At 34.2% G+C, this 17616-nt stretch overlaps 1 protein-coding gene across 2 annotated transcripts in view; it reads right to left on the bottom strand.

Moving 5' to 3' along the window:
• The window catches only part of LOC135077442 (uncharacterized), a 245714-nt gene that overhangs the window by 197267 nt on the left and 30831 nt on the right, over positions 1-17616 (bottom strand). Inside the window, exon 2 of one of the 2 annotated variants that reach the window (XM_063971983.1) lies at positions 14724-14769. The exons of the other annotated variant lie outside the window; for it this stretch is intronic. The gene's annotated coding sequence lies outside the window, so the exon portion shown is untranslated. The remainder of the gene's footprint in view (positions 1-14723; positions 14770-17616) is intronic. 2 annotated transcript variants of the gene reach the window in all.

Genomic DNA, 17616 nt, shown 5'->3' with positions numbered 1-17616 from the left:
CAAATATACTGGTAGTAAAAACATAACAACCGAATTGAGAACCTCCTCCTTTTTTTAAGTCGGTTAAAAAGTAAGTACACAGTGATGCGTGCGGTAACCGAATATACCTCGGAAGCTCTATAATAACTCTCACTCAATTTCATTCTTCACTTCAAATTTACCCACGCATTTTAAGACTGTGTTTATAAGATAATTATTCATTTATATTGTGTGCAAGTTGCGTAAAGTTTTTGTTATTGAGCGCTGTCTCAAATGGTTTTCCGTGCATCTGTAACGATCAAACAAAACGTTTTGTAACGATGAATAAGAAAGAACAATGGAACAGTCTGTGATGTTAAAAGATTCTTAGATTCATTTCAGCTCTTGACACAGCGTTTGGTTTTCGTATAGCCACAAAACGTAATGCATGAGAGAATATGCTTTTAGAATAATCCCTTTCATCATAAAAGGCATCTGCGTTGAGATTTGTGCCCGTTTTCACCATCAATCCCTAATTTAAGTGACCCCTATGAAAACAAAATTCCTGTTATGTTACCTACCAAAGAGGTCACTTAAAAATTAGGGATTGATGGTGAAAACGGGCATTATTCTCCTAATTCAATAAGTTCCAAAGCTTTTAAGGAGCCAGCTAGTGCATCCACCAGAAATGCACTCTACATTATATCTATGCGTCTCAAGGATTGTGATCAAGTATATAAAGAAAATACCACCCCTAGGGCTCTTAATATCTGTATTTATTTTTGAAGAGAAAGTATTTAGGTACCCTAAGTAATATTCTGTTTGATTAATTTTCTACTGATGACCTTTTTCTATGTATTACACCAAATGAGACATGTTTGTAACGGGCGTCATCATTATCACTCTCTCAGATATAAAAGCTTTAAAATATGCTTATATTTAAGACGATTCTAAAACTATTGTTACGTCAATCTTCCGTCTGGATACAGAAGCGTGTAATTTTAACTCAACAAAGAATTAAATCAGTTAGATTGATGTACGAAAGTGACCGCTAGCGGTATTACACGCATTTTAATTGTTTTCAGTTGAACTTTTCAACTATGACTTTCTTTATGTCGTGTGTCAGATTGATTACGTCTCTCCTTTAGATCATCATTCTATTTTTGACTCATTTCGATATTTAAATACTAACTATGGCCTGCGGGTCTAGTCAAAACGCACTTTAAAATCGCAAACCCATCGCAAACCAGTCGCAAACAAATAAACAAATCGCAAAAGAGGTCGATAACAAAAAAGGCTTAGTCAAACGGCAAAAAATCGAATCGCAAAGCCCTACCTATCGATAATCGAAAGACTGGATTGAAATTTCCCATACAAAGGCTTAGCCAACATGCATTTAAGACTCAATCAAAATCGAATCGAATCGCAACACCCGCCATTTTCATTGCGATTTCTAAAACCCCGGTGATAAGCTTCGATTCGATCGAAAACCAATAGGGTGAGTTGCACCACCTAACTTTGACCGTAACTATGACGTTAACCGGTGTTTTTTGTATGGAGTTTGACAGATTTTAGACGTTTGTCAAAGTTAAACTAAGATGGTGCAACCCACCCTAAGGCTGTTTTGACAAATCCGTATCGCGATGTCGTTTTGACAGTTAGTTTGACGGCGAAGCATAGACGTAAACAGAGAGCAGAAAGAAGGAAGAAACAAATTAAAAAAAAAAGCTAAAAAAAGTAAAAACAATCGCAAAGTCATAGACATTTTTTAACTTTTATTCGATTTTGAATGAACTTTTATATCGCCGCGTCGTTGGTGGTTCAATGTGCATTTTGGCTGCCATTTTCCGATCGAATCGAATTACTGGTGACGCGGCGACTGACATTAGTGAAAACTTCATATTGGTTTGCGATGGCATTTTGACTAGACCCACTGTTCATCTCCGCAAGTTTACATCGAAAACAAAACACGCACGATGACCCACCTACAGGATACTATTCGACAAGGCCTCACATACGAGCGAACATTGACTCACGCACGCGTATTCTTGTGTATGATGGAAGAAAATAAAGAAAATGGTGTACTAAATACTGTGCAGTATTTAACTGCCTAAATAATAATAAAAACACAGAATGTACTTTTTTAAGTTGCCACAAGACACTGAGAGGTAAATAAGTAGTAAATATTATTCATGATAATTCATGCTAAATCATGTATTTCCTCCGCCATTTTCCGCAGTTTGGAACCTCACGTCACATCATTTTACCGAAGTCAGCCCTATAGCTTAGGCGCAGTGCCGATCACTGACGTTTGTCATTGTCGTAAAATACTTACTTACCAAATATTTCAACAGATTTAGCAGAAAATTACTTGGGTTATTCGTATAGTAGAGTTTTAGCTGAGTCGGTAAACATATTGCCATCTGAAAATACTTTTTTTAGGTATCTTGAAATGAAAACAAAAGAAATAATCTCAGATGCCACATCCACAGCAATGTTAGATGCGCGTGCGTCGATCTCATTCTTCCATACCGTTACATAACGCGCCGGCTATTGTGACATGGGAACAGGCTTTCTACCCACAAAAACCGTACACAGGAACTGAGGGTACGATAAAAATATGACAATGAAATGGATAGGTTGGATATTCACGTCAATTTTGCAAGACATTGACTGAATAATTACAAGCTCTTTTTGTCACTCCGCTCATTGGCATGCCAATTAAAGGTACCTCATAATTAAATATGTAGGTATGTTTGTTGTTAGCTCGATAGACGACGAATTCTAAGCTTTGTACTTAGAAACAAGCCTCAAAATTTACTCGTAGTTCTGTCTGTGGTAGTAGATAGCTTTAAATAGAGACTTACTTAAATCTATTTTCAAATATGATTTAAGTATACTTGAGAGTCAATTCATGGCAATAAAACACCATTCAAATGATGCATTTAAATTAGTCCATATTTACTTAATTACAATAAAAACTTCAAGTGGTGAAAACAACAAGGCAAATCTGTACTTGGGCAGGTCTTATGCCGGTTTTCACCATCAATCCCCAATTTTTAAGTGACCCCTTTGGTAACAAATAACAGGAATTTTGTTTACATACAGGGGTCACTTAAAAATCAGGGATTGATGGTGAAAACGGGCATTAGTCTACCTGACTGAATGATACATTGTATTGCTTGTACACGTATAATGCTTCGATCAACCATTTAACTAGCCAATAAAATAGATATTATTAGAATTGTAAGATTTCTAAATAGGACGGAGATATCGTTAACTAGCCCATTACCAGCCAGACACGAACTTGTTACTTAAGTTGCGTTTAAGTGTTACTTTCCAACCTTTCCCTAATTCAGCCCATTTCAGAGATTACCCCTATAAACGCTGCTAATGCAGTAAGTGTTGGAACTTTTAAAGCTTGGCCACATAGTGTGGAGACCACGAACAAAGTGGAATTAAAATGAAAGAAATCTACAAAAGTATTTAAAAAAACTTGGAAAATTTATAAATAGAAAGAATAAAAAAGTTAAAAGAAAATTCAAAAAGAAATACAACTTGTTTTTTATGGAGAACAAGGCAAGTATATGACCGTAATCGAGAAAGATGCTGTCTAGGATGAAGTAATCTACCCTGTAAGTACCTATTCTAATTTTTTTCCTCTGTCATAGAATAATATATTTTTTTTACTTTTTGAAAACTCAAACTACACCATACGAGTATATTGACGGTTCGTAGACAACGAATGTCTGGTTAAATTTTACTTTATTCATCGGAATCAAAAGCTCAAATGGTGGCAAAACGGATCGTGTGGCCGCAGCCTTACCTATCTACTACTTAATCCAATCGTAAATGAGTAGATATTCATTCAATTATCATACATACCGAGTCTTCACTTTGAAAGTGAATTAAAGTTTAGTTAACTCGAATATTTACTTAAAACTGGTGGCTTATAAGGTTTTCTTGCCTATTCCAATTTTATTCTGTACATAGGTTGCCTTTGTCAATTAATATGGTTGTAAAACAACGCCTATTTGTTATTAGGTTAGCAGCTAGCTATTGATTTACCTTGAGAAGGTCTTAAGTATTTCATGTTTCTGTAGGCTATTGAAACATATAAGTTTGATGTACTCATAATATTATGTTATTCTTTGAAAGACTTGCGTAAATCTTAGGTAAGCAGTCAAAACATGACAACTTTATTATTTTAATTGTACCGGTTATTTAAACCGACCGAGTCGCATCGTTTATTAGCGAACAATTACAAATAATTTCTCGATGTCATACGAGCATCCTCGTTCGTTAATTAAAAGATTATCGGATGCCGGCGCATGCGCATGTTAGAGCCAAATCACACGATGCGTTGCGGCAGCGGTGCGACGCCGGAGCGGTGTCGCTGCGTCGTCACATAACCGCCTCTGTGGTCTAGTGGTAAGACCACCTGCTTCAGACGCAGAGGTCCCGGGTTCGATTCCCAGTGGGGGGCAAATTTTTCTGTTCGGTTTGATTGGTGGAAGGGCTTGTTCTAAGTTTGCCTGGCTAGCTACCACCGTCTTACCTAAGTCTGTCGCCATAACAACGATGTTAACAGCATTGTTGTGTTCCGGCAGTTAGAGGTAAGATAGCCAGTTCCTCCGTGGTTGAGGATTCCGAGTGAAGCTCGCTTCCACCTTCGGCGTGATCATCACTTACTATCAGGTGTGATACAGTTCAAGAGTTTCCTCGTTGGGGATAGAAAAAAACGTATAAATATTTTTAGCGGGCACAGGAGCGGTGCGGTGCGGCGCCGCAACGCATCGTGTGCTTTGGCTCTTAATCAGAAGATTATCGGATGCCGGCGTTTGCGCATGTTATGCCGTCACGTCAGCGCATGATGTTACTAGAAACAATCGATGGTCGTGCGTTATTTAGTATCGATACGTACGTGATAAATCGATAGATTTTTGTCGCCAATGTCTAAAGGTCACTTTATAAGTTATGCTGAAATGGCACGTAGAGTCAATGAGACGCTTTGTGATCTCGATTGTTTTAAAAATGTGAGATACGGTAGTATTGTAGGTAGTTTATCTGAAAATAGTGCAATCATCATATTTTTAATTCCTGAAAGATCTTATTGAATTCGATAAACTGTAAAGAGAGACGCTATTTATCCTATTGTGTACCAATGAAGTTAATGCATGATTGATAGAAATACTAAAAATTATCCGTTACTTTGGCATAATTATTTAAAAAGCATTGAATAAGGATCACCTACTGCACCTATGTACAATGTACTTACTTGTTCATCATAATCTTACTTTAACGTTTTATTTTGCTTAAAGTGTGAATTTGATCTGGTGATTACGCAAAAACAACATACTGAACAATTTCAAGTCAAACCCGTTTCGAACAGGAAATATCGAATTAATGTACGGCATAACTGTCTATCGGTGTTAGATTTCTTGCTTTTTACCATGCAACACTGTTTGCAAATATTTATAAAAGTAAATTCAATTAAGACGAGGTAATTAATAATGATTTGTGGTTGAAAAGAAACATGGAAGCTGCAATGAAACGTAATTAACAAACCACAAACATAACCCTCCTTCTGGTGCAGTCGGGTAAAAATAATCCGAAATGCATTTAAATTTTTATGATCACAATCACAAATCTTGAGTTATTAATTGATTAACTTGATGTTTTATATTTAGGTTTGAAAAAACGCTTCAACGCCAATTTAATAGCGTTTTTGAAATTCGATGTGTGGTGAAATTTTATTTCATACAATCAACACAATTCCTAGAATCGATATAGCACTGTCACGTCATCATGAATATAACATGAAGAAAGATCCATTACGAAAGAAACATCAATTTAATGCACTTAGCGATTTTCCTTTCCACGTAGTATAAACATGCATTTCCTTCTATTTTTGGCATCTAGGGGAGACTGGGTACGGTTGTAACAGGGTACGATTGTAACAGGGTACGGTTGTGACAGGGTACGGTTGTAACAACTCAACTGTCGCTCGGTAGGTAGGTGAGATGTACTACGAAAAGGGTATGATGCAAGCGACAAGACAAATACCCAAAGACAAATACCTACCGAGCATTGTTACAACAACTTACAACCCTACCTTTATTCTGTAAGTAAGTACTAGAATCTTCATTGGATACATAGTGTTATAAATTCATAGTAATATTATATCTGTTTCGCATTGCATAAATAACCCCTTATTCATAATGAAGTCGGTTAAAAATAAAGTTCTTTAGCATTTTCCTAAAATATTGTTTTCCTGCAACATAAACACAAAAATTAAATTAGCTAGTAAAATTCTTCGTCAGGAACACAGTGACAAAGTATCTACTACGAATACTTCATATTTCTTTTTAATTAATATTTAAGCTATTTGTATCTAAGGAAATAAATTAACGTACGTTTATTGGAGTTTTAATCACAACAATATCATTATCACCAATCATAATCAACATACTTTATGTAATTGCTACACAATTATTGCAACCAAACGTAAAAATAAAATACCTAATGTGTAAGTGAACTTAATTGCACAGTTTGCGGAACACATAATTTTCTCTACTTGACCTTTAAAACACAATATTAAAGTATAACAAACTAATGATCTTACTTCACAGTTCATATTAATATTGACATAACCATATAATTAGTAAACTGCATAAATGTCAACGCCATTCGGGTAACGCCCCGGAATAAGCCTTTACTTATGTAAACATAATGATAGTTCATTATAAAATGCTTAAACAACTTTACTATAATAAAAATATATTAGGAGGGATCACTCTATACCAAGAGAGTCAATGTTATGCGAGAAAAGACAGGGGGAGGATGGAAGGGTTATAAAAATTTTAAATTAATAATTTCCGGAGGTTTGTGCAAATAAACGACTATATGACGTATAGATAGAGTCAAGAAGAAATGGTTCATGATTAAAAATATTACATCAAAATCAATTAATAACCTAGATCTGACACGATGATTTATTTTTTTACTTATGATTATGAAACGATCATCATTCATTCATAACGAATATTGTAAAATCTTTTAAACAACAATAATTAAGTATAAATATTAATTACAGTTTTACATCATAAATCATAACATTTACATAGACTTGCGGATTCTTTAAGGAAATTACAATATGCATAAATTCGGAATTTGCTTAGCCGTTAAAAAACCTTCTCCGTCTATTTTCATAACATCATCACTACATACTGCACATGTATTGCGTGCAAATAGGTATTTCTATTAGAAGCGACTCGAGCGAAAACAGAAGAGTCATGTTTTTAAACTAAGAGTCAAAGTTCGTGGAAAATCATTTCTGTACCTCTAGTACGAAAAACTTTCGAGTTCGTTTCGTTGCGTATTCAAAGTGTCATCGAAAAATTTTGTATGAAAAATTAAACAGCGCCCCCTAGGGCGGCTATAATATAGGGGGCGCTGTTTAATTTTTCATACAAAATTTTTCGATGACACTTTGAATACGCAACGAAACGAACTCGAAAGTTTTTCCTACTAGAGGTACTGATTACTATCGTCGTTAGTGAAGGTGTTTCTTCATAGAGAAAAGGGTCATGTAATTTGAAATTAATTTGCTTCGGGAAACTACTTGTATTATACAAGTAATAACTAATAATACCTTTATAACTTCCTCAATAATTACAACTTTTTGCAAATAAAAATAGCAAAAATGAAGGAAACATCAAAACTGTAATTAAACTATGTTTTATATAATCTAAACATAATAACTGAAACAATTTATAGCCCGTATCAAGTTATAATAAGTTTATTAGTTAACATAATTATGCATACTTAAATTAACATGCTATAAAATTTATAGAACATTAAAATATGAAATTACTTTTACTTGAAACACTGAATAGGTATACGGTTCAATAATACGAATATTGTAATAAATATCGTAGGTAAAAATGGGGTAAAGCACATTTTTTCTAATTGACTGAATAAATCGTATAGCTCTTTTATGACATTTTTTCATATTCAACAATATATAAATATTCGATAGTAACTATTGAAAAGCGAAAGAAGCACGTTTATTATTTTCCATGTCCTCATTCCTTGATATTCGTACGAATAACTACAGACAGTTGATTTTCTTTTATTTGACATAGGTATGTATTTGTATATAACTACTCGTACTATAATTTAGATTCAATATCAATGGAGTATATGAAGACAACAAAAGTATGCAGATGGTATGGTAGACAAGACAGGAGAGGACACAAGGAGATGCAAGTTAAATTAACACTGTAGCATTTTATAAGTGCTCCTTTGCAATGATTTGCGCATTTGTCGCTTTTACAATGATCTTGCCCAATAGATATCCAACTGGATATCGACATTATCTTATCACTTCAAACCCTCTCACGTCTCTTGAAGAAGCATCGCTGCTCTGACAGAGAATGAATACTAGTACTATTTGTGCAAATGACATTGTAACTTTTTTATAGTGACATACATGCCTATGTAGCTTTCACACATCTCTTTTCCATGTATTACTTAGTTAAAAGTCGCATCATAAACGCATGACACAAAACTAAGGTCCAAAACAAACTAAAAAGTAACTCTGTACTAAGTAAACTTATCGCTACTCTCTCATACACGTCACCCATCGCAAATACAGACGACGGCACATCATAGATGCATCTTATGTAGTTGAAATAGAGGCTATTTTGCCACAAAAAGTATAGTCAGCAGTACTCAAAAAGCACCATCAATGTTGAAGCAAACCTTTAAAGTAAACACATGAGTGAAAGCAGCCTTCCTTTTCTCACGGCAAAACGCGTATCTTTATGATTGAAGCCACGGAAACGTAAGATGAAGATAAATGTCGTAACTGTACAGTCGCAGAATGAAAAGGTTCGTCACCTTAGTGTCGGTTTTCGCTTGCACTAGGTACTGTAAGAGGCAAACCTGCCAACATAACAGTACAAGAAACAGTGCTGCTAACATTTAAATAAATATGACGTTTGCTAACGAATAAGGTTTTGCTTGTTTATTTTTCTATCCCATCAGTGCAATGCAATGATGACATTGACCAATTGACAATAGTTTTTTTTATTTAAAGAAATAAAAATGGCAGGTTGAACCAACAAGAAGGTTTTAGGCCCGGTTTTTTGATTCGTAGTTAAAATAACCAATGGTCAAATTTGACAGATGTCAAATGACAAGTGGTTAAATATCAGAAATAAATGTTTTTCGAACAATGGTTAGTTTGACTTTTAGTACATTTTTTAACTATTCGTTTACATTTTGTTAATATTTAACCATTAGTAGCAAAATTTAACAATTAGTTATTTTAACTATGAATCAAAAAACTGGGCCTTAGTTTATCAATCATAATAATCTTCTTGACAAGATAAATCGTCAAACAACTTTGATCAATAATTTTGAACTTTACTGACGAACAGTTAAAGATTATTTTCTCTAACTCGAGATTATTCTGTAACATAGTTTCAAAAGGTAATATGTGTTCGCGATTCGTTGAAGGAATCAATTTGAAAACTGACGAACCTTTTCATTCCGTGACTGTACAAATGCAACACGATTCTTAATTGAGGGGAACGTGTTACAAACATGGAACAGGTGTAATAATGCTGTTACTATGAAATTGTAAACAATGTAATAAAATCGAAAGTAATAAGTATTAGGTTATTACTATTATGATATAAATTTTAAAATCATTCAAGCGTGTGTATCACGTACCTTTTGTCAAATAAAATCATTTTAACTTCTGTATTCTGTCTAATTATTTATGAATCGAAACTGTGTTAAATAAAGACAATTACATCAATCATTTTATAATTAGTATTACCTATAATTTTTTTAACAAAATTATTATGTTGCTTTTGTTGTAAGTACAAACAATTTAGTATTATTTCAACAGAATACAGATGTTGCATTAGTTCTAGTTTTATAAAATAGCTAGTAATTTTCCCAAACCACTCGTGTTTACAAACCTTGTCCACAACACGTTGCGAAAACCCAAAACTGCGATTTAAAGATACACTTTTGCGCAATCCCTTAAAATAGTAACTTTCCGTCGCTCACAATTTACAATCTCGCTCTATAAATGTAGCAATACTTAACGTCACGACCTAGGGATGTGTAAGTTCATAAATTTACGAAATACGCTACAATATATCGCACACTTCGTGCACTTGCACTTCTGATGTTTGTGGACGACACACAAATCTGCGCATGTAAGTGCTTGTTTAGTGCCAACTATATTGTTTACACCAGTTTAACACTGTTAGATCTCAAATAATGCACAGTACTTTTAAGTAAGAGAAATTGACATTTACAAAGACGTTCTTCCTTTATCGTTCATTTAATAGACACGCGGAACGATGTAAACATATTGTGAAAAATGTTTTTAAGAATATTTTTGTTCATAAAATCTAATTTACTGAGAATGGTTTAGGTATTTCTTCTTTAATTACTTTATCATTATATTTTTATTAGAATAAACATTTTATTCCTTATCATAACTCGAGTCTGTCATTAGAGATTGCAGTAGACAGATATTATCATAATTATGATTATAATTAGTTACAGAGAATGCGAAAAGGTAATGAGAATCCGACCAGACAATAATTACAACGCAAGAATCCGCGCAGATATGCAAGGAAATTAACATAATAATTTGCGAACAAATTGCGGTAATGCGGCGCCTGCGCACTGGTAGGCTTGAGCTCACTATACCTATTTTTAAACAGCTATTTAAGAAGATTAGCACAATACACAATAGAATTCATGAATTACAGAGTCAAATAAAGCTGATAGACATTGGATAAAATCATAAAAGTAATTTCTTTAACTGCAGTTTCTACAGAATACAGTGTTATGCCATATCTTGTAGACGAGCATACACCCCAAGTGGTTGTCATTTTGGTGTTTCACTTGATTCTAATTTACCAATTTTTTTTTTTTATGCATAACAAGGCAGGTATTTGACCACAATCGCACCTGATGTTAAATGGGATGCGGTCTAGGATGGTACATATCTGCCCTGTAAGTGCCTATTCACTCACTCTCGCCTTGAAGAGGCCCGGATTATAGTTTTCGGGAAAGACAGCAGCAGGCAACGAATTCCAGTCCCTAGCAGTTCGCATTATAAAAGAGTCATCGAAACGCTTAGTGCGAGCTGGTGGAATGTCAACAATATAGGGATGGTACGCTAACCGATGATGGAAGGGGGCTGGTGGAATTAATTCATTTAATTCTTTCGCACATTCTCCGAAGTGTAGCCTGTAGAAAACCGATAGGGATGCTACCTTACGGCGATGGTCAAGTTCCTGGAGCGCCGCTTCTACAAGGGTGGGGCTGTCGATAAGTCTTCTGGCACGCCTTTCCACCGAATCCAAAGCAGCCAAATGTTTCTTGGCAGAGCCATCCCAGAGGTGGCAGCAGTATTCCATGCAAGGTCGGATCTGTGCTATCGGAAATTAACTATTATGAATTCATTTATTTTCTTTTTAATTATGCGTTTCAAAACGCCCTTGAATTTTAACTCTACCACTGCTGTTGGTCAATATTAAGGCCAGTGCTAAGAAGATGCAGCGCAAGAAATCAGTGTCCCTAGAGATGTGAATCAACAGCAATTATGATATCTCGTGCTCGATAAAATAATAATAACTGTTCTTGGCAGTTATTGCACGTTATTGGCAGTAATGTCTATTTCAGTATTGTTTTCATGATTACATGATTACAGATTTCTATTTGTGTTCATGACAGAATTGAGATACTTACTGATAATGAAGAAATCAGTATCTCAATTAAAAAAATAAAGACGAACCTGTAAGGTTCGTTATCGTTACAACTGCATTTTAGTAAATACAGATACAACTGGATAAATGAAATATGAACGCGAATTCACAAGTAACTTACGTAGAGTTCCTTATTTACAGTGGGTACTTAAGTAAGAATCTGTGAAGGGCTGATTTTGGTGGTCAAATATAACAACTTTTTGTATGGAATCAACATCTAAATCCTTAAAAAATGTTTCTCCGTTTAATAAGATTTGAAAAATTGCATTAACTGGGCCAATATGAATGACACGATATTACATGACATGTCGAGATTAGACCACAGTCACACGATATAATGCCACGATATGATTTCAGAATGCCGTTCGCAATAGTACGGTTAGTTTGATCATTTTTGTTTCACCCAGGTTACGTTCCTTATGCGTAAGTACTATGTAGGCACTATATTAAAACATCAAGTTTCATCGCGTTATTACTTCAAAATGTCGGTTAATTAATTTCCGCTACGAATAAACATAATATAAAAATGCATTTTCTTTCGCCGATTGCACCAGAGCCGGCGCAAATCAACGTTGGAGAGAGATGATTTCTAACAAACATGCTGGATCTTTTAAACGGAAACCAACTTTGTGGTGAGGAGTTAAGGTTTCAATTGGATTGCGTGTAAAGTAATATTTTGCTCTGTACATCGAGATCTCGTTACTAAAATCAGTGAGCCATGACTGTAAGGAGGTCGTTACTAGGAACTGTGACGCCGGAGCTGTGACGCGGCACTCGATAAAAAATCACTGCGAGTACGCTCTGTCGACGCTTTTCACATTTTAAATGTCACATTCCGGATTCCAAATTAAATAAAACTGAAATAATCAAAACAATTTTGTCAATTCCACCTTTAAATAAAAATTGTTGAAGAAAAAGTTACTCATATAGGTTGTTGTATTGGCGACCAAATAATAAATGAATCAATAATTAAGTGCGTATTAATTCGTCAATATCGATTCGTCAATGATTTCTCCTTTTAAAACCACGTTTTTTTTATATTTATGAAACTTGAGATTTTTATGAAACAAAGAGAAACATGACACATTTCACGGAGTGTCGTATTTACATGTTATGCATGGGGGAACCTGTTTTCTCTAATAGCCATTAAAACACAAGCATCTACGTACTTTAATTGTTGTTTTACTACTTATCGGCGGATGGACAATTACAATAATTACCTAATAAATAAAACTTATCGTAATAACTTCACTAAATTATTTTTAAAATAATCGCTAATTGAATCTATTTATGTAAATTATCTAGCAAATTATTTAATAATCTAACTCGCAAAAAAACAAAATCTTTAGACATTAAATAATCATGATTGGAATACATTATTCATTGTAATTATTTGATTGATTACTTCATTATTTTATCGTCAGCAACAATAAAATTCTGTCACCGAGCGGCAACGAAAAATGGAAACACATATTTTAATAATATGTGGGGAACAGAAAAATATACATCATTGTGCTGATGATTTCCATTCAATCTTGTGATATAAACTCAAGGGGCACATTTTACTTACACGTCCATAAAACGATTAAAAATTTCCTTATTACTATTGTATTTTTTTTATTTCTTAGTTTCGTAGTTTGCACTTTTTGCGTTATGATGGCCGAATTCTTAATCCCCAATTAAAACTTTTTTTATTGAGATTTTTGCATGTCGTTTATTCAGTGCCTTTATGGTACTAAATAAATAGGCACGAACCATACTTTGTATAAAGGAAAGACAACTTTCGAATGCTATAAACGTGCGTAAACGTTTTATTACCAAAACATTGCACGACTCACTGTATGGATGGATGTTAAGTTGGCACTAAAATATTTTATTTATTAGCTTATTAAATTTTCCTACCGGAATCGCAAAAACAGCCGATATCGATATATTTTGGTAAAGCGATAATAATTTTTAAAACTGCAGTAACTACTATTTACTAGTAACTCATTTTTGATACACTTTCTTTTAAAGTTTTTGTCACTTTAATTTTTCTGAAACTGTCTACAGATTTTATTAAGGGTCACAACTTGCCAGTCCTAAAAGTTTAAGAAGTAATTAAATCTCTAAATTAATTAGTCATTTATTAAAATTTTCAAGCTGTTTCCCACAAAAGAAAATAAATTTGAAAAATGATCATATTTCTACAGAAATAAAACTTCATAGACTCATTAGGTCATTGTTCCTATTCTCAAAACGGTTATCGATGACGAACACAAAACTTGTATTGACTTGTTTCATGCGCATTAAACTGTTATTGAGGTTACAAAGTCTCTAAAGACCGTCAATTGTTTAACTTGACACTGGCCAGAAGCATCGTAAAAGAAAAAAAGTAATTAAATCCAGTTTTTTGTGTTAAGTCAGTCGTGTTTTTTTTATTACAGACTAAAAAAGGCCAGTATCAACACCTAAACCGCAACAGGATCGAAACTGGTCTGCGCGTGACCAGTGCAGCAAGGTAGACTGCGCAGCTAACCTTGGCAATAGTAAGGTTGCTTCGAAAGCCGAACAATACTGAACGTTCGATTCGATATTTAAACTGTGTTATGTCAGTATTTAATACTGGCTGGAACATAGAACAAGCTTTTAGATTGAAAAAAATCTTGTCCCTTTCAATGCCAGAAAAAAAATTTTTTTTTAGAATTTTGTTCACATTAAGCTAAGACCATCGATTTTTCGTCGGCCGACAGTTTAGTCGGGCAGTTGATCAGTATGGGCATGTATGGAAGTGCGACAATTGTGTAATTTTGTGATTGTAAGAGAGCGAATTCATCTATGAATTGATAAGTATTTCCGTAAATTATATGAAATGAGGACTCAAAGCCGTTTTACGCAGTACACAAATAAACCATTAACACTTACTGGGACTATCGCCAGCTGCAGTTTCTCTGTATAAATAAATATTAAATTAATTCCTACCACTTAAATATTCCTTTGTTTAGAGCGACTCACTCTCTCCCAGTACCTGCAACAAAGTAACATCAGTTGATTATATTTCTAAGACAATGCAATGGTGCCAACTAATCTATACTAATATTATAAAGCTAAACAGTTTGTTTGTTTGCTTAAACGCGCTAATATCAGGATTTGAAAAAATATTTTTGTGTTGGATAGCCAATTTATCGGTGAAGGCTTCAGTACATTTAATTTATCGTTTTAATTATTTGACAATTTTACATATTGAAATTGCTATTATAAATTATCTGTATTGTATAACTTGTTGGCGCGTTGGACTTTCTGTAAGCCTTCAAGCAGATTATAAATAAATAAATAAATAAATAAATAAATAAATCAGTAAATCAGTACAGCTTCAGGCTATACAGGATGTCCCAAAATAGTGTCAATCCGAAGCCCAGAGGTAGAGAATAATTTCTGTGCTTAGGCACTTTTTTGGTCACTGTTATGGCGGGAATAGATAAGGTACATGCCTGATTTTTTTAATTATTATTAGATGAATACTAGGCCTATCTGGTTCAGAAGTATTTACATCCATAACACGAATGTATACCAAAAAAAATAAAAATCCTATTATGTTGAAAAAAAATCATAACTCGAAAACTATCAAAAGTCGCGGTGATTCCGATAGCCCTAGTGATGCTTTACCTCTGGGTTTCGGCTTGACACTACTTTTTGGGACATCCTGTATAACATCACCCTGCAACCCATAGGGGCGAAGCAGCAGGGAAATATTATTCAAACCATTTTCACGCGTACGAAGTCTCGGGTATATTGTATTGTAGTCAAAGTCAAAGTCAAAATTTCTTTATTTGTATAGACTATTATTATAGTGCTTACAAATCGTCAAATATTTTGCTCTTAAGGAGCCTCTACATGTCTCATAATCTTTTTACCCTACCAGCGCTTCGAGACCAACATTTGGCAAGTGCTGAGAAGAAGCTCCGCAACAAACTCAGTCACCACTGTCTGCCGGTTAATATAAATAAAGATTGTAGAATTAAATTCTAGTTATAACCAGGTAGTAAAAACGATAGCATAATAACGTACATCACACAATGAGAATTTATTTCTTATAGGCATTGCATATTGCGATATACGAAACAATAAAACTGCTAGATTATTATCTTTAGTAAGTAATTGTTTGTAACTTACAGAAGGGCTTAGTTAACAACACGGCAAGCATTAAATTGTTTTTTTTTTAAATTTGATAAAGCGGTATCAATTTGAGTTACAATGTGTTTTTTGATCCTGAAAATATAATTTCAGGTAGAGCTTTTGTTACTAAGAAATCATTTTCTTGCAATTCTTATTTAAAGAAAGATGAAATTCAATAGAGTAACTCGTTTATATTCCGTATTCGAACAACGCGTGACTAAGTAGGTACTTGTACAGTCGCGGAATGAAAAGGTTCGTCACCTTAGTGTCGGTTTTCGCTTGCACTAGGTACTGTAAGAGTCAAACCTGCCAACATAACCGTGCAAGAGACATTGCTGCTAACATTTAAATAAATATGACGTTTGCTAACGAATAAGGTTTTGCTTGTTTATTTTTCTATCCCATCAGTGCAATGTTACAAAATGTAGTTTTTTTTATTGAATAGATAATGGCAGGTTGAACCAACAAGAAGGTTTTAGTTTATCAATCATAATAATCTTCTTGACAAGTTAAATCGTCAAACAACTTTGAACTGAATAATTTTGAACTGTACGTCAGAACAGTTAAAGATTATTTTCTCTAACTCGAGATTATTCTGTAACATAGTTTCAAAAGGTAATATGTGCTCGCGATTCGTTGAAGGAATCAATTTGAAAACTGACGAACCTTTTCATTCCAAAAAACATCGTTTCAAAAATGATCATCAGTTTAGTATGTAACCTCTTTTGTATGACCAGACTGCGTTCAACAATAATTAAGGCAACTCAGTTACAGAACTTACGAGTAACATTTCTTAATGAACAAACTATCAACATCTAGATCTGCTCTCGTGACTGCGTTATGAAATCTGACAGGAAGAGATAAAATCAGCGGGAAGTACGATTCAGTACACGTCCCGAACTGGAAAAAAAATACAACAACGTCACACGCGGTCCTTGACTTTTACAACAAAGACCTACGTCATATATTGGTACTGTCTTAGTGCGTATACGCGTAGCGTGGAGCGGTGCAAGTGTCAGCGGAAGAATCAAACATTACCTATTACAATATGAGAGTGTGCATGGATCAACTTTTTCCTCGTGAGTCTTTTATTTTTATTCGAATTGTTTAAAAAAACTAAAATAGGGCATGTATTTTACCGTTTTTTTTCCAGGTGTTACAGGTGTTACTTACTTACTTTTGCTTATTTTTTTTAAACTTAGTTTTTATGCAGACTGAGTGCTGGAAAGAGCTTAAATCTATGTCATCATTTTTAAACTTTGAATTATTTTGGCATTTTATAAAGCCTAAAAAATCATGTAAGATGAGCTACGGATTCCGCTTGTGCCTCTACTTGAACGCCAAACGCATTATTTAGTGATATGGTCATATTAATTTGTTAAAGAAACGATAAATGGTCATATTAATACTTATTATGTTAAAGAAACGCTCCGCTATGATCTCCGCTCTAAGCGCATGAGTGAACGAGGCCTTACATCATAAATGGGTACCTCTAACAATAAGCACTCGTGACAAAGCAATTACAGTGTTTTAGGTAAACTCAAATACCGTCTTCTGTGAAAATGGCAATATATTTTCTTGCTTCAAACACCACATTAATTTCCTTTTTGGTGCTTTTATCTTTGAAGTGCTTATTTACGTTGTTAATTGTATGGAAAAGTCAACGGGTGTTAATTGAAGTTATGTTTAGGTTCAAATT

This window comes from Ostrinia nubilalis, chromosome 13 (assembly GCF_963855985.1).
Source record: "Ostrinia nubilalis chromosome 13, ilOstNubi1.1, whole genome shotgun sequence".
NCBI lineage: Eukaryota > Metazoa > Arthropoda > Insecta > Lepidoptera > Crambidae > Ostrinia > Ostrinia nubilalis.
The sequence above is the reverse complement of the archived record's forward strand: the minus strand, read 5'-3'. Positions and strand labels throughout refer to the sequence as shown.